This window comes from Pavona decussata, unplaced genomic scaffold (genome assembly GCF_977016875.1).
Source record: "Pavona decussata unplaced genomic scaffold, jaPavDecu1.1 SCAFFOLD_679, whole genome shotgun sequence".
NCBI lineage: Eukaryota > Metazoa > Cnidaria > Anthozoa > Scleractinia > Agariciidae > Pavona > Pavona decussata.
The window spans coordinates 26821-49172 of NW_028145891.1; the positions used below are offsets into that span (position 1 = coordinate 26821).

A 22352-nucleotide genomic window follows, 5' to 3' on the forward strand; every position below is an offset into this window, starting at 1 on the left:
ATCCGGTAATGGCGAGTAATCGATCAGTGAAGCGACTGACATGCTGCAATATTTTGAGGTGAGGATTTCCTCCTGGAAAAAAGGTTAGTTTTGAGAATATATATTGTTAGCGAAATTCTTTAGAGGATCACAACTACATGTTTGTAGTAGTCTAAAAGTTTGCCGGAAAGTTTTTGACTCAGCTCAGCCAACGCGATGCTCGCTCACGAATTGTGTTGAAACGTCGTGGTTATTGTATAAAACAAATATATAACAATTATTCCATGAGACCGCGTTGGATATGGAGTAATAAATAATCAACGAGCGCGTAGCGCGAGTTGGTTATGATCACTTCATATCCAACAAGGTCGAATGGAATAATTGTTTTAGTATATTCTCAAATCGGGTTTTTGCCGCCGATTTTTATTTCAACAATTTTACAAAGCGGTCAAAAGAGCATACAACTTCCGGTCACATGCGCACCGTGATCACCTGATAATTACATCACTGGATGAGCTGAATGAAATTTGACAGCTACACAAACGACAAAATGTGGTCAACTGTTAACGAAAATCAACCTTCAAATATTCAACGGTTCAAATGCAAGGAAAAAAGACGGCCTCGGAAGCTTTCAAGTGGTTAAATAGTGTTCAAAGTTCAGGAAGATTTTCCTGATTCTCCGCCTCCGTAATAGTTGTGAACTTGGACATTGCAGTTGAAGAAAACCTGCGGAAAGCTTCTTCGCTCGCTTTGCCGAACCTCGGTATTGACGAACTGATTTTGGACTAAAACTGTCCCTTCACTTTGAGGTTGCCGTTCTTGCTGGCCATGGCATTCGTTTTCTTTCTCAGCTGCAGAGATACCAGTGTATGGGGAAGCTTCAGAGGCTCCGGCTGAGACAAAATCACTGAGAACGTGTGACATCTTCTTCTGCTGTTCTATGGACGGGCGATCATTGTACGATTCGACCGCCTGGTCTGTTCTGTGTCCCGTAACAGATTTTATGTGTCTGGTTTCACAGTTGTGGTCAGACAGAACTGTAACTGCTGTCGCCCTGAGGCAGTGGTTGGTTAGATGGGGCTCTATGCCAGCTCGCCTGCTCATATTTTTCAACAGGTTGTCCAGCATGTTCGAGCCAACCGGCGAGTTGCAATACCAGATTTTGTCATCTGCTGGACTGAATTTCTGACTTTGGCCGTCTCTTGGTTTTTGGAAAAGAGCGTCGCAACTCGGGTTCAGGTGATCTAGGTAGTTTTTGATTGTTTTCACTGGGCACCTCTGAGAACCAGCAACGGCAAAGATCTTCGCGTCGGTTCGTCCTCAGAGTCTCCAAGGCCGCCTTGATGATTTTTTGTGCTGAGCAGTGAACCAGGCTGTCGTCTGTTAAACTCAAAATACTCGGCACCTTGTGGCGTTGTTCTTAGGGAGAGCATTCCAGGGTTCAACTGCCGCAAATTTTCTCTTCCTCGTCGTCTGAAGAAAAGGGTGAGATAAAACCATGCCGTTCTCTGCGGTTGGGCTAGATTTTGACTGTCGGCCGGCCCAAGGTCGCCGTTTTCAAAGAGCTTCTGGATTTGATCTTTTGACACTGCTTTCTTGTGCACAATTCCAGCTATTTTACCCGTCTTTCTGAGATCCTTTACAAAGGCATCCAAAATTTTATTAGCTTCGGTAAACACAGCGTTGGAGATGATAGAAAAAGGCTTGTTGTTTGGTGGCGAGCGAAGGAAGCGATCTATGGCGGCTCGAATGGACTTCATGGATGTGTTTTTGTAATACGTGCCGTCTTTCTTCCTTGCGGAGGTGTAAAAACATTTAAGGCATTCATTTAGCTCCTCTTTGGACATGTCTTCAATTCGTTTCGAAAATTTTGTGGCAACAGGACTTGACAGCCATTCTGTAAATAACAAGGTGAGAATTTTTGTCGTTGTTACGCAGTTATAAAATTATCAAAATATCGACAGTGAACGTAACAGTTGTTGCTAGTTTTTGAGTAAAACTCTCAGATACGTACCACTAAATATGTTCATGCCGAACTCTGTGGCTTTCTTCGTTTTCTCTGGAACAGCACTGTCTAGTATCTCTTGAAGTTTAGTGGGAGACAGCTCCAGAAACCTGCCAGTATCGGTCATTATGGAGAGCTGAAGTTAAGAAACTTCGTGCGGAAAATTTTTAAACTTGGCGCACTATTTTCCATATTAGGTAAAACTCCGACAAATGGCTCATAGTCGGATTTTTTGAGCCAATTAGAGAGCTAGAAATGCAATAATCGGAGCTGAGAATATACTAAATTCCATTATTTAGCTGTGGGTCTGTACTCTGATAACGCACAAAGGATGTGCAAAGAACATCAGTCACGCTACTCGCCTGCGGCTCGTGGCGTATTTTTTTGTTCTCAGCACGTTTTGACGTCATCTGTTCGTTGTCAGAGTACAAACGCACGGCAAATTGAAATCTATTTGTTAGATTAATGTTAGTTGTTAGTAAAACTCTAGGCAACTTTGGGCAGTTCTTTCAGAAGACCCAACCATTGCAACAAATAATCACATCCTGATGGGTACTAACACTTGACTTATATTTACTTAGAATGCTTAGTAAGCTAGAGGTAGGTTGTGTTGATAAACCAATTTATTTTTTGTTTGAAGAAATAATATTCTCATTCTCTTATTCTCCTTCTGCCAAGTAGAACCGAGGAAACTAAGCATACACCTCGGTCTTCTCCCAATAGCTGGCCAGTTCTGTACTTTTTTTTCATACAATGCCGGATTGATTTTGTGTCCTCCCAATCGATGAAAACACTTTTAAAAGTAGACGAATAATCGATTGAACTCTAACCCCTCTTGATTTCAACACGATTTTGGATGGAGATGTGTGTTAACGTTTAGTCGCAAATTCGTGCGTCTTTTGATTCAGTGTAAACGCGAAAGGTAAAAAGATGCAAGGAGACGCAAAAAAATCAATCCAAAAATACAAGTTAAAGTTTGGCCGAATTAAGTTCGACGGTTTGCTCGGCAGGACGAACTTAATTAATTTTGGTCGACCTAAACCGTAATTAGGTTCGACTCATGTGAAGAAATGTTGCCCAAACAACGCATTACCGCTGAAATTGTGATCTGAGTAGTAAAACGCCAATTCTCCTTTTGATTGGTTGCCTTTCTAGCCCAGAAAAGCAATGCTGTTGCTGATCGAGCGAGCATTTGTTTGTTTGTGACGCAAAATGTTGGATCAAAATGCCTCACCTAGATCAAACATAAAAAAGCATGTGCACTAATGAGTTGTTAAGCCGGTTTTTAACAAACTATACTAAATAACATGTGTCATTTGATTCAGAAAATAAAGGTTAAGAAATGAAGTACTATTTTTTATACGAAGGATTTTTCTACAGCTGTCAATTGTGAGTTAAAGTTGCTTTAAATGTCAGTTATTAATAAAATTGAAGGCTATTTTCCAGTTTACAGTTAAACATTGTTCCATCGAAATGTGGATACACGGGGAAAGTTTTTAGATAGCAAGAGAAACGTAAGAGTTCTCTTGGAGGAATCCTAACGTCTCTCGAGATGTTGTTTTAGAGACCAAGAAAAACAGTTTTACTTACAGATGTGCCAGCTGGGTATTCTTATCAAAAACTCCTTTGGGCAGTTCTTTAAGTTGGTTGTTACTTAGCCTCCTACCAACAAATAATCATACCCGGATGGTGACTATCACGTGACATATCTATTTCATATTAAGTTTAATAATTAGGATACTATTACTTATCGAGGGTTATCAGAAAAAAGTCATCTTTGTTAAATTGTATGTTCAATTCTTGTCTTGAAGATTAAAAGGTTGCCAAATATATTTCTAAGGAAGATCCCGCTGATAATGCAAGTATTTTCTGTTGATAGTAATCCCTATGCAGTTTTCTGCACATGATCTAACCAAAAAGTCTTCAATTTACTTTGATTAATCAATAATTTTCAATTTTTGTTTGGTTCTATTAAGCACCACCGATGAGTTTTTACTGTTATTTTACCTGAATATCATATTTTTTTATGTTACATCTTCGGGGCACTCACTTCCCTATGTAGGTAAATTACCCAGAAATGGTGGGGACTTTTACCTCTGGTTTAATAAACGTGAGTAATTACTCTCGCCTTTTGGCTTAAGCGAGTTTTACATTAAATTATTCTCAGCAACGAGGTACTTCACATAGTATTAATTTACGTTGCATTGTCAGCCATATCTTTCTGTATTTCATATTGTAGGATTCATCAAATTTTCGGACCATGCCTTGCAAAGCGGTGAATGTCGTACTGGAACCGAACAATCAATTATTTAGATTCCATGTTGATCATTCGCAGTCACTTTATCGAGGGAATTGGCCTTTGTTATTAAGAGCGGCTGCCTGTAAGATTCGAGAACTGCATTTCAGCGACCACTTGGTCGAATTTCTGATATTTCGCCTGAAGATACCCTTGGATTAACTATTTTCGAAAATCATATTTTAAAGTTCCAAGGTATTTTATGTTTTGAGAAAATTGCAAGAGTTTGAAATGCGGCCAAGGTGCGGTCACGGGCCGATGAAAACCGCGAAAATTTAGGTCAAAGGACGAAGCCCCGTTCACGGTGTAAAATAACCCAATGAACTTGAAACTTTACACAAACCTAGACCAACCATCTCGCAAGAGAATTAATACAATAAACATTCCAAACTCGCTGGCTGCTTTCTAAAGCATGCAGATTTGTGTACGCTACTCAAAATGACCTTGAAACTAATGCTTATTTTCATTGAAATAAAAGTGTTTCTGGTATGTCATTTTCTCTAAATCAAATCTCATATATCGAAAGACGAAGAAAAGAACTTTATTTGTACCAAGTTTCAAGCTCTGATTCAAACTCTTTCCCACTCAAGGAAGATCGAATATGCGTGCGATACTTGCGGCTCGCAATTCACGTCACAAATTATGAGACCAGAACCGATTCACAAACGCTTGACATCTGGAGCCCGTGAATGTTTCCAAACATCACATATTGGGCCCTAAAACTAATCAGACGGACTGAAGACAGCCATTCAATGTTTTTTTATCTTTCCTACTCTGCTCTAAAATAATATAGTTATTCCGGTCAATTAGCCTACGAAACATGTGCAACAAATTTGCATACCATTTCGATGTCGCAGGAAAAAGTAGTGCAAATCATACTTTACAGCTCCTTTATCTTCTTAAATGAAGTAGTCGATCAGTAAAATGGAGAAAAGCGTGTGACTTTGTTCCTGTCGTGTTGTTTTGAGTGTTCGTGTTTAGCAGCGACGGCTCAATTCAATAAGCCAGTGTGACTGACACTGATCAACTGTAACTCGATATTCCCTTCGGTGATGGGTACTGCGCACGTGATCCTGGCCAGGCATTCCTGCGCGTACAAGCTAGGGCGCTTTTAGGAACTGTAAATAGTGAAAAGTACTGCTTGTGGGCTAAGCTACGACTACCCTGGTGATGAAAACCTTGTCAAGCTAAAAGACTGTACAACAGATGCGAGAGCCCATCTTGCCAGCTTTGATTTTTTTTTTCGCGAAAAAAATTCAAGTATTAGTGTCATTTCGTTTTTTAACTTCAATTATACATACGCTGGAACGTTGATTTTTTCGCGAAAAAAATAAAGAAAGAAAGAAAGAAACATCTATAACCGCCATCCTTACAATTAAAAGTATGAAATCTGTATATTTGAGAGCATAGTAGTGAGTTCCCCACCGACCACCTACCCAACCTCCCCCCTTCCCCTTAGCTACAAGCGTCAATAATATTGTGGTTATTTTCTACTTTCCTAGACCGTTTTCTCGCTGTTCCTACCTGTTTCTTTCAACTCTGTGAAAAAAATAATAGCATGAAATCTGAAATTGGAAAATGAATAGGCGAAATACGGCCCTCACCCGCACGTGCTAGTAATAAGGTAGTAACGGCCCTCACCCGCTTGCGCTAGCAATAAGTTAGTTTTCGTGGCCATCACCAGACAGACCAAGGCTGGCAAGATTCCTATCTTCTCGAAAATTGAAAGAAACCGGCAGGAACAACGATAAAACCAGTTTGGGAAAGTAAACAATAACCACAATTGACGCTTATCGCCAGAGGGGATGGGGGTGGGGGAGGTCGCGTTGGTCGGTGGGGAATTCACTACTCTGATACCCTCAAAGTTGATACCCTCAGACTACTCTGACACCCTCAAATTTTATATTATTAATTGTGGGGATGGTAGTTATGGATAGCTTTTTTTCGCAAAAATCCACGTTCCGGGATCTGCATTACTGTAAGTTTAAAAGAAAAAAAAAACTGACACTAATACTTGAACGTCGATTTTTTTCGCGGAAAAAACAAAAGCTGGAAAGGTGGGCTCTCGGATCTCTTGAACAGTCCTCAAGCTCGTCAAGGTCATCATCGTAGCTTGGCCCACAAGCACTACTTTTCTAAAAGCGCCCTGAACGCACAAGTGCCTGGCCAGGATCACGTGCGTGTTACCCACATCACCGAAGGGAATATCGAGTTACAGTTGATCAGTGTCAGTCACACTGGCTTATTGATTTGAGCCGTCGCTGCCAAACACGAACACTCAAAACAACACGACAGGAACAAAGTCACACGCTTTTCTCCATTTTACTGATCGACTACTTCATTTAAGAAGATAAAGGAGCTGTAAAGTATGATTTGCACTACTTTTTCCTGCGACATCGAAATGGTATGCAAATTTGTTGCACATGTTTCGTAGGCTAATTGACCGGAATAACTATATTATTTTAGAGCAGAGTAGGAAAGATAAAAAAACATTGAATGGCTGTCTTCAGTCCGTCTGATTAGTTTTAGGGCCCAATATGTGATGTTTGGAAACATTCACGGGCTCCAGATGTCAAGCGTTTGTGAATCGGTTCTGGTCTCATAATTTGTGACGTGAATTGCGAGCCGCAAGTATCGCACGCATATTCGATCTTCCTTGAGTGGGAAAGAGTTTGAATCAGAGCTTGAAACTTGGTACAAATAAAGTTCTTTTCTTCGTCTTTCGATATATGAGATTTGATTTAGAGAAAATGACATACCAGAAACACTTTTATTTCAATGAAAATAAGCATTAGTTTCAAGGTCATTTTGAGTAGCGTACACAAATCTGCATGCTTTAGAAAGCAGCCAGCGAGTTTGGAATGTTTATTGTATTAATTCTCTTGCGAGATGGTTGGTCTAGGTTTGTGTAAAGTTTCAAGTTCATTGGGTTATTTTACACCGTGAACGGGGCTTCGTCCTTTGACCTAAATTTTCGCGGTTTTCATCGGCCCGTGACCGCACCTTGGCCGCATTTCAAACTCTTGCAATTTTCTCAAAACATAAAATACCTTGGAACTTTAAAATATGATTTTCGAAAATAGTTAATCCAAGGGTATCTTCAGGCGAAATATCAGAAATTCGACCAAGTGGTCGCTGAAATGCAGTTCTCGAATCTTACAGGCAGCCGCTCTTAAATATCCTTTGGACAACAATCTCGTGTTAATACTTTAATTTTCAGCCGACACAAGATTCTGTACACGAAATTCCCACTTCGTATAGCAAAGAAACAAATGTCATCCACGACTATGAGAATTACCCCCGGTTTAAACGTCGCATTTTACATGTGCCGAATTTGATACCTATTTGGGTCGACTCAAATTTTTAAATTCTGCAATTCATTTAGACGTCGAATTTATGGGGTCGCATTTAATTTATAACAGAGGTTTTGTAAGTTTCGTTTCCAGGCCTTTTTTTGCTTCTAGTATCTTCCCGCGCTAATTCAAACATGGCGGATGATGGAAGCTTTTTGCCTTGCCTTCGCTTATATATTTCTCAGCTCATTCGTGTCAACAGAACAAGAATACTCGTTATGCAAGTGGCGTTAAACTACGATCTAGCAAGGACAAGACTCCTTCTAGGGGTTTCTCTTGTTTTGCTGTTACTACTTAAGGCACGAAACATAACACGTGTCCCCAGATCTCGTCTTCGATCTTGTCGTCGATTAAGCCGGAATACTAAGCTTTTTATGCAAAATGGAATATCGCATTTTAAACATGCTTATTTAGTGGGAGAAAAACTGATCGAGTTGGAATTGTGGGTAAAACATAATTTAAAATAAATAAAAAAAATTGATGCATTCGATTCGGCACATGTGAAGTTCGACGTATAAAGCATCAGTCGAACTTCCATCGAATATTCGACCTGCCGAGTCGTAGATGCGACAGAAGTCGCATTTAATTCAGATCTGTCGAGTTTAGTTGATTTAGACATCGAACTGAGTTCACATGTATTAATTGCTGAACTAGGTTCGGGACATGTGAAATTTGACGTTTTAACCGGGCCTTAGCATGCTGTTGAAGGGGAAAAATTGTTTTCTTATGTGCTAAACTTCCCGCATTTCCAGGAATGGGGGCGGAGGGAAGGGGATTTACATTAAGTTGACAGGTACATTGACTGAGGAAAAACCTCATTAACAGAATTGTGACTCTTGGTATTCAATGCATCTCTGTAATTATATTTTGGATCTAGGAATTTCGAGTAAGACCTATTGTTTGTAAAATCTTAGCGGGATGGTTAAAAAAATTCTTCGTATTAATTTTTGTCTAAGCCACCTGTGGTTAGAAAGATAAGGTACCTCAATTCTGAAAATGCAAAGTGTTCACATGCCTCTTTGTTTGACAATACTCAATTTGACATAATGAAAAATGATCGATACGACTACTGCTGTTTTGCTAGAGGTTGTGGCCTTCACAGTCATAAGTGCCTTCACAATTCCATAAAGTTGTAGGAGTTCATACCATAATTTTTCTAACACAGTTACCTTACATGATTTTCAACTCAAACTTATGGTCTTTTCCTTCAAGTGTTGTGGTTGCTGGATTGTTGAGATCGATTATAAGAGTAGTTACCTTGCCCAAGAATCCAGACGACAATTAGTGTCCTTGGCCATCTCCTTAGCCTTTTTTATTAGTGGGCATGGTTATGCTGGGTACAGAAAGACCTTAGGAAGAGGGTTAGGGTTGGGAATTGTTTCAGAGAAGCCTTTCTTAGACGTTGTGGATCTAGCCCTCCCCTATATTAAGTTGATGTTGGATGAGATGTGTGAAGATGGAAAGGAGAAGATGAAGGAACTCCCAGCTGACCAGATAGGCAGCTGGTCTAGAGCTGTTACTTGTTGTGATGGCTGTTGGTTGATTAGAGGGCATTTTAGTCAAAACTGCACATTCGTGATCAAGAGTTATATTACTGGTGCCCTTCTTTATTATGGGCATCTCTGTATGAGAGGAGCTGACACCATTTGTGATGAGGAACTCTGGCAGGGGACAGCCAAGTCAGCTGAGGGGCATCTCAGTGAAGTGCTATGGGCCAAAGCCAAAGAAGAGGGGCTAAAAGTGGAAGTCAACTGGCAGGATGCTGACTCTTCCTCAGCGAAGGGGTTTCGCCAGTCATACTCAAATGAACAAGAGAGTAGAATCATGTTGTGTGGGGGCCATGTTGGAAGGGCCCATGGGAAGAAGCTTGAGGAGCTTAAAACAAAGTCATCATTCTCATCTGCTTTTATTGCCTTACACAAAAGATAATTTCCTTCAATTGAATCTGTCAAATGTTGTTGTGTTGGCAAAAATCATACATTTGTTGCCACTAGAAGCAAACCTAATTGTGGGTGTATTGGTCCGTGTTTTATCCAAAATGCAAAGCGAAACCACTATTGTGCCCTGGTCCATGCTGGAAACAGCCCAGATAAATACAGACAAACTATGTTGGCCCTTGGGAAGCACCACTGTAGAGATATTCATGAATGGCAGGGGGGTTCCTGCAGCTTTCATCCACTCACTAAATGTAGCTGTAAAAAGTGTGAAGCGGATGTTGATGGATTTTATGCAGAACTCGAATGTTCCGGTGAGGAATATCACTCAGCTCACATTCTCTGATGTGAATTTCATGCGCTGGCGTATGAAATAGAATGCAGTGAAAGAGCCAAAGATGCTGAGAAGGTCATCGAGCCAGACTTGGGAAAAGGGCACTCAAATCTCCCTGAGTCGACATTTAGTGTTCTGACTAAATTCCGCGCCAAGGACACTAACTTGCACATGAAGCATTACCATGCTGCAACAAACTTAAGATTACTCCAGGCCAACATGACTTGGTGCTACAAGAACAGAGGACCGGAGTACCATTGGATCCCTGACCTCTATTCACGAATGGGTCTTCCAATCCTTGATGGTATTCAAGAAATGGTATGCATAGTTCTATCTACTTTGTATGTGATTTATTATATGTGCTATTTTTAAAATAACTAAGATAGTACACGTGCTCTGATTGGTTAAAAACCTATGGTTTATTGTGAAAGCAATAGACCACACTTTCTATGGCGGAAATGCACTAGATACAATTTTAGAATAAAATAAATAAATAAAAAAGTGTAATAGAAAAAAAAAGTGTAACTTCATTTATCTCCAGGCCATTTCGCTGTGAATAGGTCTGACATCGTGACCATGTAGACCTGAAATTCAAAAAAGTGCAATGTTAGTTTGGTGGTGGGAATTCGAAACCTTTTTATATGAATAATGACATTCCATCAAAAAACCCTGAAGAGAGATATAAGGTAATGTGACTATTTTTATTTTGAATGCCTGAAACTGAAAAATCAAAATGGGAAGCTTTTTTTTAATACAACCTGCTTTTGAGAAGCAAAGATGCAACAGTGGAGTTTACAGATGGAAGGTATGGGGCGGGCCAGGTAATAACATTTATTTCTCAACATAACAATAATTCTTACCGCAGGAGTTTCAGGATTTGGGTATTCCCTCAGCTCTTCAGACAGTTTTTCCCTAATGATGTTTTTCAAACTTTCAGGATACACATACGTGGGTAGGGACTTTCCCCTGAAATGGCCCTTGCCAACTTTGTTACCAAACTATTAAAAACCAAAAAACAAAGAAACAATATTATGACCCTGTAAAGGCTATGCAATGGATAAGAATGTAGTTTATTATATGGATTATTGTGCAAGTGGGTCACATGCAGAGGAGGATCTGGGGGAAGTGTGCAGGGGATGCACCCCCTCCTCTAAAATGACACGGCTTTCTTGTACAACCGGTATTCTGCAAAAGAAAAAATGTGGTTTATTGGTGTCGAAGTACAGCAGACAAGGTTGAATAACCAAAAATGGTAGTCTGGCACTGAAGTCTGGAGAATTAGCTCTCTTATTGGTCAGAGCAGACATTTTGCATGCCTCATCTTCACATGTCCTATTCATGGGTATCCTGTAGACTTGATGCTGCACCCTCCCTGAGAAAAATCATGTATCCACCCATAAGATGAATCAAATTGTTAGCCGTGTTCGGTCACCAAAGAGAGACATATTTTTCGTGAGTGGAGTTACCAAAACAAAATGTTTTGCTGTACCATAGCCATTTTATAAATCCCTTATCAAGTCATATTCTTTAGGGCTGACTACTGGCCTCATTCGTTTTTGCTTGTATTATTAATCGGAGAAAAATTTACGGAGAATGAATGTCTCCAATAACCAGCAATCCTAACGTGACACTTCATGTATATTTGCTCAAAGGAATGAAAAACGAACAAACAGATGATCCGTAATACACAAGGTGACATTTATTTGCTGGTATTTTACGGAATAACGTCGAGGCATGCACGTGAAATTTTGCTGCGCATCAATGAGCTGGCTTGCGTGGCATGCGGCGTGGCGATAAGCGCTCATAAGCCCGCCCCACATGTGAGGAAAGAGCTGAGCAAAATGCCTCGCGAGGCAGATAGCTCAGCCGTTTCCTCTCGTGTGCGGTAAAATTTTCGCGAAATTCTCACCAAAACTTCACCGCACACGAGAGGAAACGGCTGAGCTATCTGTCTTGCGAGGCATTTTGCTCAGCTCTTTCCTCACGTGTGCGGCGGGCTTCAAGATGTTGCCTGAAAACTACGATATTTTTTTTTATCAAATCTGAAAGGACAATCAAATTGAAATTGAAATATACCCATAAAATGCCAAACATTCGTCTATATAACCTCCTCTTTGCCTCCTCGTCGCTTTCCAGAGGCTTTTTATGGAATCCTCGAACCAGCCTTGAAAGGCCCGCAGGACTTCCCTGAAAACTAATCGACAAACAGATATTTTGTTAACCAAACCAAATCAATGCAAAACACAAAAAGAACAACTTTCTTTTAAAAATGAAATTCATTTACCCGTTATTGCGGAACGCCGCATCCAAATCGTCCAGAGCTGTCTCGTTGTTCCTTGCAGCCATGACTTTTTCCGATCAAAGAGAGACTTGCATATCAGATGACAAGGTTTTATGTCAACGAGCTGTCAACGACAACATCCTTTGGGATTTCCAAATCAAGTAAATGGTGTTTGGAGCGCGGTAGGGCGTCTTATTTTTCCCGGCAAATTGGCCTTAGAAACAAAACTTTGCTCGCGTATATCTCGGTATAGTTTGGGTATCTCAACCTGAAATTTTGCATGCCAGTTCCTGATGACATTGCCTTTACACTGCTAAAAAATTATGGCAATCCGAAACAGTCACTTTAGCCTCCAGGAATACCTTAAATATATAATGATAATTTGCATTTCAGTTAACCTACCAATAAATAAATGAAAGACCATCGCATTTGGAACTTTCTACATGTTATCAAACTTGGAAAACCCTTGCTGAGAGCATGCTCACTGATAAACATTTGCTGAGGGCATGCTCACTGACAAACATAAGACAAATTCGAGATTACAAAAGGGGACTTTGTTTTGCTACTTTCGAGAAAAATGAAGCTCCTGTACTAATGTGGAGTTTATCAGTTTCTACCAGGGTGGATAGATGTTGGGCGCTGAAACGAGCGGTCCGCTCTTCGTGCTATGTGTTACGGAGCAGGCACGAGCGCTCTTTTCGCGCTTCCGGTTTGTGTAATGGCTGGCAAAAGTTTCCTTTTGACAAACCGGAAATCTAGTTTTTTTCCCTTATGTTTCAGGTCCTGGTGAAGCCTGTCCAAAACGTTCTTGAATACTTTTGGCCCACAACTTTGTCTGTTAGTATATTGGTCAATCTTTAGCGTCTTAAGTTGATTAAATTTGTGTGGATTTGAACAGTGTTGAATACTTGTACTTTACGTTAGTCGTGAACGAGTAGTGTTCCGTGTCCTGTTTTTCAAAAGCTCCACATCACTCCGCCCTAAATTTCACATATGCTGATGACCGATACTTTTTTCATAACATAACAAAAAATTAGCAAGAACATTAAGCAGTCAAATGTCAATGAAGTTGAGGAATTTTTACATCTGCTCAATCAAATGAGCATCTCCCAAGGACAGATATCCATACCAACATTGATATAACTTAGGCAGTTAATCTACCTATACCTTCATTATCCAAATATTCTTAGTTGAACAAGTACAAATATCAATAAGGCAGAGTTAGAACCTACAAATGCTCCTAGCATATTCATTGTGGATTCTGTGTCTGAAAATTTGACCCATTTCTAACTCTTGAGTAATGTAGAAGCAATGAATAAGTTGTAGCATTACTTCCAGTCATTTTCTGCCACTTTTCAGTTTTGGTTAATTCTCCTGACACCAATACGACCATTGAGAGATTTGTTACTCTTGACCAAACGTTTTACACTGGTACGGTAGGATGTGTCACAAGAAAACTATGAAAAAAGGTAACAAATCATGTATATGATAATTGAGTGTACAAGGTAGCAGACCATTTTTTGTACCATAAATTCACTGGTAGACTTTTTTTTACTACACAAATAAAAATTATTCTCTAATGTTGCAGTACATTTTACTTTTTTGTTGCTCTCATGTAGACTAACCCTGTGTGCAACCAAAGTAAACTAATAACTAACAGTTAATGTAACAACTCGTCTAGTGGTTGGTTTCCCGGTTCTTTAGCTGTAAAAAGGGTTAAGAAACTGGGAAGCCATTTGATCTGTTTTATCCTTTGTTGCTATATGGTGATGGCTCAATGTAACAATTATTTACCGAAATCGAGGTGAATAGTACTTGGTTAATGACGTCCGAGCTAGCCAATCAGCGCGCTCGAAAGGTACTATTCACTTGCGTGGTATATACTAATTACCTTTATCTTCTCGAATTGTCAATGGTAATTAAAAGGCGAAAAGTAATCCGAGGAAGTAAAATATTACATGCAAAAACCATTTAGTACCATGGGTACAATAATTAACGATTATCCCATGAGCGCGCGTTGGATATAAGATGGTAAATAGCCAACGAGGCGCGAAGCGCCGAGTTGGCTATAGCTAATCTCATATCCAAAAAAGGCGAATGGAATAATGTTTTATTAAATTCTACGCGTTTGGATATTGCTGTTGAAGTTTACTGAATTTTATTTTAAGGAAAAATTTCTTTCAAATTAAAACGACGGGATGTTGAAGCAACTTCCGACAAAAGCGCGCGAAACGTCTGATGACCACATGACACGCGCAGCTCTTTGCAAACGGAGTTGAATGAAACATTGAAAGCGAAGAAGATAGGACACGGTTGGACATCTCAAATTCAAGAAACGTTTAAATGTACGAGTTACAACCTTTCTGAGACAAACATTCAAGTGTTTTTAAAGTTCCAGCTGATCGAGAAGCGTAATAGTTGTGCGCATTTGAGCAAATGTTTTGCTGTGTGGTGCCGAGCGAGGGAAGGGATGAAGGACGGCTTTTTTTTATGCTGAACTGAATTCCTTGCAGACGTTTTAAAACCCTTCAAACAAGTCCAAGTGTACGAGGTACAACCTCACTGAGACAAGCATTCAGTGCAAGTTTTTTAAACTTCAAGCTTATCGAGGAGCGTAGGAGCTGTGCACATTTGTGCAAATGTTTTTCCTGAGTGGTGCTGAGCGACGGAAACGAACATTATTGCCGCCGCTCGTACGGATTTTATATATGAACTTTTCCTGAAGTCCTCGTAAACGCGTTAAAACATAAAGGCAGGCATAAAGCTCTTCTTGAGAAATTTCTTCGATGAGTTTTAACCTCTTACCGCCAGGATTTGCAAGCCATCCTGAAATTTTTGAAGGTAACCGGTTGTTATTGTTGTTGTTGTTGTTATGTGATCTAAATCGTATAATCTTGCAATTTTACAGTCGAACCAGGTCAAGCGTACCCCCCTAGACTCTATTAATGGATCGATTATTTGAAAATTGAACCCATTAGTCGTTTCAAAGAATGCATTCATTTATTCATTGTTAACGCGGATCAATGATCAAATTAAAATTCGCAGAACATAAATCCGCGCTAACAGTAAAAGCACTAGCCTGTAAAATTCAAACTACAGTACATTTGAAACAGCTCGTTCGTTCAAACTGTTCCTGCATGTTGTTGACACATTCATATAATTCGTTATGCAAATTTGGTCATGGCAAGAGCACAAAGTTAAGCGCTTGCAAATGAGTCGGGCTGAAAAATTCCAATTTATCTTTCATGTATAGCATTACCTACCTTGTAGCATGAAAAAGTTTGGTATATATTATTATTTCACCAGACTGTCCATTATACGTCGACGAATAGCGCAACACATGTGCTGCCATTGTCGAAGGTCAACTGAAATGAACATCTTTCACTGTGAGTTCGCATACTTTTCGCTAAATTAATTTGCATATACCTCAAAAAGAGAACCGTTTATTATAATAAAACGCTTCCAGTCCTTTTTCATTTTTGTTTTTGAATACCTAACGGAAAAAACGCAAGTGTACAAACGTAAAATGTTCATTTAGTGATCATTAGTGAGTTTAAATTTACGCGACACGACCCACCGTGCCCGGTTTAAAATGGCGAATTTTCTTTCTGACAGTACGCGTTGACTGCTGTAAATCACGAGAAATCTGCTTTTTGGAAAATCCACTGTTATATAAATCAAGAATTGCCGCTCTGAATATATTGAGAGGGGTTTTTCCCGCGGGCTTTCTGGTTTTCTGGGTCATGCATTATTTGTACCCTGGTTCGTATAACCAATCAGAAATCAAATTTTGATTTGAATACTTGAAACGACTAACGGGTCCAATTTTCAAATAATAGATTCATTAATAGAATCTAGGGGGGTACGCTTGACCTGGTTCGACTGTAAAGATTTTAAAGGACACTTCAGAGATACGTACCATTAAATAGTGTCATATTGAACTTTGTGGCTTTTATTATTGTTATATTGAGATGGCATTGTCTGGTATTTCTTTCTTTTCTTTGTTTTCCTTTATTTTTCCGAAGAAGACTTTCGCTTCCCGCCGACAAAAAAACTACCCTAGCGACTCCTGGGGCAATCGTTTTCCATACAAGGTCAAACTGACTACGGTATATGAGCTGATAACCGGGATTAAGTGAACCAATCAGAAATTCAATATCCGAGGCTGACAATTTAATAACATGAGTTAGCCTCTTCACGTTTCCTTGAACTTTTTTCTGGAAATGTCTACACTTCTTGGTTAAATTACGTGCATGCAAAACTGCAATTGATTTTGAGCCAAAAACATCTCATTTTTTATGCTTAATTTTTCTTGAATGGCGTTTTTCATTTAAAACAACTTTACATTTAATAAGTCTGGATTGGGGTAATTAACGTCATGCAAGCAGGTTATTACAATCGTAACATACAATGCTCGCGCTTGCAATTTTAAATACATGAAGAGAAAAAAAAAATCTGTTTTACGTCATGGCTAACGCCAAGGAGCAACAGACTATATCCATTATGGTGAACACGTGAAGAAAATCTACCAAGTGGGGAGCCAAAGTTTGATATCCTAATAATACAAATACAACCTTTCTTTTTCGTGAGATGAAAGGCAAATGTTGCATTTCCACTGAAATTATAAACAGCAAACCATACACATTTCTATTTCACGAAGTAGCCTTCTGTTGGAATAAACACATACTCATCTATTAAGGAGTTACCAATAAAAGAACGGGATATTTTTCCTAGAATCCAAATATAGCTCTTAATTAATAAAATGAGAAAACCACTTGCTAACTGCTTTTAAAATGTGTTAAACTGATTAACAGATAGGAAAGCGGTCTTATTCAATTTATGGACAAATGTTGCAATGTTAACGTTTTTTTTTTTAATCATCATCGTCTGACGAAAAGCTACCCAAATCTTTTTTTAAAATGCAAAGTGCTGGTTTTACTCCTGACAGGAAACATTGCTGAAAGCCAAGGAAGCATTATCGGTAACAGAGAAAGAAGGGGAACAGGGAGAGAGTGGCGTGGGACGACACCCGTTGAGCCCTTCTACTTAAGAAGACTAGTCATTACAGCTCCCTTACTTGGTTTGTGGATAATTGGGAAAAGCTGAAACTAGGAAGGGTAAGATTATTCCAATGTTCTCATGGTATAAGCCATGATGGCATATTTTGAGAACGGATAGACAGCAGTGTGCAAATATTTTGCTCATTCAGACAAGCCGATCAATTAATAACTAGGAAGAAAACAGAGTCTAAAGGTGGGTTAAGAAAGAAATTAGTTGCAAATTGATAAGAAACGGCCAAAACCACTCCGTCGCTGCTCAGAACAACAAGGCATTCATACCGTCTTCAAGTCCCACACGAAATTTCGGTTGGTGCAACCAAAGGACACAGTGGATCCGGCAAAACAAGATGGCGTTGTCAACAGGACTCCCTGCGAAAGCGGCAAAGTCTGCATCGGTGAAACAAGTCGATCTATGCCGAAGAAGATCAAAGAGCCACGGCAAGAATATATGACTTGCCCGGCGTAGCCAGACCTCTGCCGTTTCTGAACACGTTCAAGACACCGGCCACTATTCGATTTGAGACGAGGTAAAGTTTATTGATCAAGCTCCTCACTGGTACACATGTAGGGTTAAGGAAGCCATGCCGTAAGACTTCGCTCTAATAACATCAATAGGGATAATAGAAATGACATTCCTGAAGCGTGGACGCCTACGATCAAAAAACACAACAGCAGGAGAACGTTACTGCAGCGGACCGCTGCGAGAGCAACAACCTCTCGCTGGAACAGTGGAAGAGTGGAGGATCGAAATACACCAACCACAACCGACTTTCGTGATACAAATGGTGAACCGTAATCAGTCGACCTCATCGCCTGAAAACTAGCACGTGGCGCCCCCCTCTAAACAATGTTGAAGTTGATAAAGTGTACAAGATTTTCGAGCCATGTCTGACTCCTGACTCTCAACATTGTTTAGGGGGGAGGGGGAAAAAGAATTTTCATGTTTTTAAGTAAAACAAGGCCAAGTGTCCCGAAAGTTCTGGCCAGGATTGTCCGAGACAGGATGGAAATCAAGAATGGGCCCCAATGACCCCTAAACCTTGTTTTATCACCAAAACGTAGCAAAAATAATCATTTAAGCTGCTAAGGAGCTTCTGTTTGTGTAAGGGGGCGCTTTTTTTCCTGTTTTCCGAACAAAATACCTCAGTTACGCAAGGTGGGAGTGGTCACATTTTCTGGGGTGTCTTAGAAGCTTATAGTAGATTATCTAAGAGAAAGACAACATGCTTGTAGTTGCAAATCCTCATCTTTAAGATACCGAGTGACTGAAAATAGTGACTATAAGTGTTGTTCAGCGACATGATGCTTTTATCTAGGCCTTATACGTCACATTTCAAGGAAGAAACGACACGCTTTTACTGGCCTTACCTTCATGTAACGGTTGACAATAATTTAAAGATGGGAAAGGAATGGCAGTTCTATTGTGGGTAAAATATATAAAACGCCGTTAAATCTTTCTTAACCTTTCAGGAATTGCTCATAAGCAGCCGAAATTCGCTTGCTCTTCTTAGGCTAATGAGAATGGTGTTTATCCTGACTTTGATCTGTCATCATTTGTGCTCCATTTGATAACATACGCTGAAATATGGTATCACTACAGTGCATTCGGGGCGAACGCTGGCTGTGTTCGCTATATTCTAGTAATTTTTGCTTTGTTTCCTCTCTGTCGAAGCCAGCGGAGTTCTACTAACTCTCTAGAATTTACGAAATGCGAGTTAAGGCTATAATATCGTGAGTTATAAACCGGATGTCAAGCAATACATTACCAAGGAACAGTACTCCATCAGAAAATTAATCTTACAAGGCAGTCAAGGCAGTCCAGTAGTCTAACGTCAAGCGAAACACATGGATGTAGTATCACTAATATAAGATTTAATAACTGGATACAAGAAGTTCAGGTAATATCGTTTCTATCTATGAAAACCAACAGTGCTCCATCAAAATTAAATTAACTAAACATAAAGAATGAATACTTCACTGACTTTACTTTTATGAAAGTTGACTTACATTGGGCAGGCATGGCTACACTGCCACATGTTATTATCGCAATATTTGTGCACAGGAATTAAGTGTATGTACGAATTTAGCGATTCCTTTGGTGGAGAATTGTCACGAGGAGGGCTTGCGTGACAGTGCTTCCACAGCTCCGCTTGCTCTGGGTGCATTCAAACGTTCCCTTGTTTCCTATTTAGTACTTTTCACGCCCTCTCGGAGGCCTGAAAAGTGTTCTGACACTTATTCAATACATAACGAATTATTTTACTAAATGAAATGAGCGATTCTAACAAGAGAAATGTGGCTACACTGCCACATGTTATTAACGCAATATTTGTGCAGAGGAATTAAGTGTATATACGAATTTAGCGATTCCTTTGGTGGAGAATTGTCACGAGGAGGGCTTGCGTGACAGTGCTTCCACAACTCCGCTTCCTCTGGGTGCATTCAAACGTTCCCTTGTTTGCTATTTAGTACTTTTCACGCCCTCTCGGAGGCCTGAAAAGTGTTCTGACACTAATTCAATACATAACGTCGGAATATGGAATACGGAATATATTTTCTTCCAACTAGCCATCATTATAAGGCCATAATGTCGTCTCAAAATCGAATTTAGTTTATAAAGTTAAGATCTACTTGTTAATAATATCAATGTTTAAAACATTTACGATGTAAAATGTATAAGAAAAGATGTCAGTTGCAACATAAAGAGGTGATTCCAGAACTATTGTTTATTCCACGCTTGGCTTTATCAACAGAGTTGATAATAAAGGTAAATGAGCCACCGTAAAGAGATTCGTGTGCCAACGCTTCCAGCGGTAGCAACATTCTTTTCTACCCCCAAACACAGCACACAGTTTCCTTTCCTTTCCTTCTTCTTTATCCGGTCATTCAGGCCCTTCTTTCATATCAGCCTTCGCTTTAGACTTTCAAAAAAGTCCTTCGTCCGATTTATATCTCGAGAGTTCGTCGCTCCCCGGCGGTCTAAAGAAGCTCATAAAAAGCTCGCTCTGCTCGCCAAACTCGCGAGGTCGACTTGTAGCAAGTCTACCTTCGCTTCTAAAATTCCGTTATACATATTTGAGTATCTTGGGCCATACCTGTGGGCTCTAAGACTCTTAGTTTCTCTAACTCGTTCCCGCAGTCTTTCTTTTTAAATCAATCAATTCATTATTGTGAGCATAAATTGGTTTCCACTTGGTTCATTAATTACATTAGCTACATTAGTACATGTCCTATGGTTTTCGGTTGTAGAGAGTCGCATCCGAACAGTGGGTCAGGTAAGATGGTATGACAGGCTTGTACGCTTTCGATAAGGAAAAGAGTGGAAATGACCTACAAGGTAGCTACATTGTTTTTCCATTTATTTAAGCTACATGTACCCTGGGCTTAAGGAAAGTGTCCTTGATTTAGCCTTTTCTTCTTCATAAGACCGCTGAGTTTACAAAATAACCATTGTCCGAGGGAGTAGCAGGGTGGATGCAAGTTGCTAGGGAAAAGGAATTACTGACTGACCACATGATTAACATTCTCTCTGCCAACAACAGTATTGTAAGGAGACAAAAATAGTCTCCCTCGAAATATCAAATAAGGTAGCAGTAACGCTAAAGCATCCGCTAAACGATTAAACATTTCGTTCAATATCGTGTTCGTCACATAAAACATTCGGTGGCTAAACGGAGCAAACAATTAAGCCATGATCACATACTTTCAAAATGGATAAACAAAAGTCTTGAAAATCTTTATTCTCTCACTGCCGTGGAGGCAAATAGCGGCACATTTTATAGCACCGGATTCCGGTCTAAACGAGATGCACGACTGTTCGGTCATGAGCATTCGCCATAAAAGCTAGTATATGTCTTTCGAGTGCACTGAACAGCTCACTCGCATACATAACAAAGAGAAGACTGCCAAGAGAGGAACCTTGTGGCACACCATAATTGAAATATATGTGTGCAAGATTTGTAGTGCTGATCAGCCTCCCGCCTTGACGTACAGAGATAATTGCAACCACCGACTGTGTAAAACATATCGTTTTTTCAGTACTGGGAAGCTAGTCTCCTACGCTACCGTTCTTAGTGCCGTCATTGTGTGACGACACTGAGAAGACTGAGAACGGCTGGGCAGGATAACAACTGGGAAGCAGGTAGCCAAATGAATTTGACTTCATCTTGCCGGAACGCAAACTATGATCTAAATAATTATTTTCACGGTTTGTTCTGAAAATGTGCATGCTGTTAAATTTCTCAACTATAATGATGGATATAGAGATTCGAAAGCTTTCCCTTTACCTGTCAATAGAATTCCTATGTTTTCTTTATTATCTAAATCAGACTTCTAGTCTTCTATAATCTTCAGTAATGTTCCCCCCAACTTTTAGCAGAGCAATAGATAAACATGTGCTTATGAGTTTGCCATCTATACCCTGTATAATTTGATGGACAGTGCAGTTGCTGTTCTAAAATTTAAGTGACAGTGTTTGTTCGGCTGTGATGGCCCTGTAGTTGCTTTTAATCTCCCTGTCATTTTTTGTGTGTATGCCAGGGAGAGTGCATGTTCTTTTGCTGCAAGGTCCAGGATCCAGGGGAGGAGGGGGAATATTATCCCAGCCTATTGATTCATTTTTATTTAGAACTTGCAGTAACTTTTCTCGACCTCAGTAATAATTCATGAAAAGAAAACAAAGAAAATCTCTACCAAAAAGTAAATAAGAAAATGTGATCCGAATTGTCACAAACTTTGTTGAAATCTAACTTTGATTTCTCCCAAAATACAATGCTATTTCAAACACTCGGGAGAATTTTTGATTAATTTATTTAACCTCAGCTACATTCAGTTTTCTTAAACTGAAATAACCAAAGTCGCCTGATATGTGTCTCTGCAGATTGCAAAGGTAATAATTTTGCGATAGAAGTCTATCCATATTGTAGAAAATATTTCTCTAAAACGTGGAAGATCAGTAGAGTCCACTTCTCCAGTTTCTCGTCTTGTGTGCCGAAAGCCTCCATGACATGCTGGGGATGGTATCTAAGTAGTGCTTTAATTTTTCTCCATTTATTACAGCCATTATTAATTCCTAAATACGTTTACTTTGCACCGGTTACAGCTTAACTTT

At 39.7% G+C, this 22352-nt stretch overlaps 2 pseudogenes; one reads left to right on the plus strand and one right to left on the minus strand.

Moving 5' to 3' along the window:
* Positions 1–303: 303 nt before the first annotated feature.
* Positions 304–2033, minus strand: LOC146449019 (uncharacterized protein KIAA1958 homolog; annotated as a pseudogene).
* A 6794-nt stretch (positions 2034–8827) lies between these two features.
* On the plus strand, positions 8828–17232 carry LOC146449020 (uncharacterized; annotated as a pseudogene).
* The last annotated feature ends 5120 nt before the right edge of the window (positions 17233–22352 follow it).